The sequence below is a fragment of the Lygodium microphyllum genome, chromosome 4 (assembly GCF_053477565.2).
Source record: "Lygodium microphyllum isolate KBCC chromosome 4, Lygodium_microphyllum_v1.1.10, whole genome shotgun sequence".
NCBI classification, from domain to species: domain Eukaryota; kingdom Viridiplantae; phylum Streptophyta; class Polypodiopsida; order Schizaeales; family Lygodiaceae; genus Lygodium; species Lygodium microphyllum.
In genome coordinates this window covers 113,967,757-113,969,662 of record NC_141138.1, presented here as the reverse complement: position 1 = coordinate 113,969,662, position 1,906 = coordinate 113,967,757, and the positions used below count along the sequence as shown (strand labels likewise).

At 40.5% G+C, this 1,906-nt stretch overlaps 1 protein-coding gene across 5 annotated transcripts in view; it reads left to right on the top strand.

The window, feature by feature from the left end:
- LOC148037491 (uncharacterized) overlaps nt 1-1,906 on the top strand; it is a 119,051-nt gene that overhangs the window by 23,502 nt on the left and 93,643 nt on the right. The window lies entirely within an intron of this gene.

Here is a 1,906-nt window from a genome sequence, read left to right as displayed (position 1 = left end):
GATATGATTAGCCTTTAGGAGTCAGGACCTCGGTAATGGATTAAAGAAGAAGAAAAAGAAGAAGAAGAAGAAGGAGGAGAAGGAGAAGAAGAAGGAGAAGGAGAAGAAGAAGGAAAGGAGAAGAAGAAAGGAGGAGGACGAGCAGTAGTAGCAGAAGCAGGAGCAGGAGCAGGAGCAGGAGCAGCATTAGCAACAGTAGTGGTGCGCGAGCGAGACGAAGTGGAGAAGGAGAATCACGAGTGAAATTCGGCGTTGGATAACCACGCGAAACGGGGTCGGGCCGCAGGATCCCAAAACGACGTGCTCTCGTTTCCGTCCCGGTCCGAAACGGCCGGTCCATTTCGGACTTGCCGAAACGCCGTTTTGGGATACATAGGCTGCGATTCGGGATCTGTTCAGAGTATGACACACTCTCCAGCTCATTACCTCTGCCCTGATCCTTGAGATATAGGAGTTCGAGGTTCAGTATTCATTCACTGCATAGTGTGTTTGTTGCATGAGCATTGTATATTCAGCAGTTATATCACTTCAATTATTTTCTGTGTTCATTGTCTCTAAGTTACTCTAACCCTAACAATGTTCTTTTATCAGTCTGTGCTTTGTCGTACGACTGTTATTTGTGTTTCTGCGTCAGAGTATTTCTTTATAAGAAGAATATTGATGAAGTATTGGATACACATGATTTGCAAGATACAGTTATCGTTTATGAGACAATTCATGAACTCGAGGATATGCCTTTAGAGGATGTTAGATGTGATGCTCCACAAATGGAGAATGCTTTGGATGCTTTATCAGAGCCCTTGATAGGCAAATCAAAGATGCTTCAAGATATGGATTGCTTCACTATTTTTGGTAATGGTTAGCATGTGTTGAATGCAAGTGAGGCTGAGTTTATGTTTGATATGGTATACAATTGTCAGTATAAGCAGATTTCCATGCGCTCGACTTTGAAAGGTGTGGCTCAAGAGCTATGCAAATATTGAGTATTTTGATCTATGATCCAGGGGGATGCCTTTTTATGTGCATGATAAGCGACAAGTTGACGCTATGGGTGTTTGACCCGAGTGGTGCATCGGTGGCACATATCGGAGGATGTGCAGGTTTAGAGGGGGTGGATGTCATGCCACTATATGGATACATTGTGAAAAACTCTGGAGTACATAATCATTTAACTTTCTTATTGATCTAGAGAGTCAATGCCATCAGTCATTAGTGCTAGTGTCCATAGTATGGATGATTCAAAAATACTAGATTTTTGAGGAATTTTAGCATATTTTTGATATTTTGGATATTATTTCTTGTAAATATCCTAAAAAGTTGTAGAAAACTTATAGAATAGGGTGATATGCAAATAGCAAGTGGCTTTTTCAGCCAGTTTGGGGAGATTTCATGCAAAAAGGACTGGCAAAATGGAGCGTGTGGCGATCGCAGTTTACATAGTGCTTTGATTTATGAAATCTCCATGCGTTTGTAAACTGCAATCGCCACGCGCGCGATTTCGCCAATCCTTCTTTTTGCATGAAATCTCTCCAAACTAGCTGAAAAAGCCACTTGCTTTTTGCATGTCACCCTATTCTAGAAGCTTTCTACAACTTTTTAGGATATTTATAAGAAATAATATCCAAAATATCAAAAATAGGCTAAAATTGTTCAAAAATCTACTATTTTTAAACCATCCATACTATGGACACTAGCACTAATGACTATGATGACATTGATTCTCTAGATCAATAAGAAAGTCGGATGATGATGCACGCCAGAGCTTTTCACACTGTATTCACGTAGTGGCACGACACCGTCGCATCAATTTGGATTATGAGCTCTAAAACTTTAAAATCACTAATTGGGATGACTTGAAAATCAAGTTGGTTGAGTATTAGCACCTTCTCATCACGTTCTCTACCAT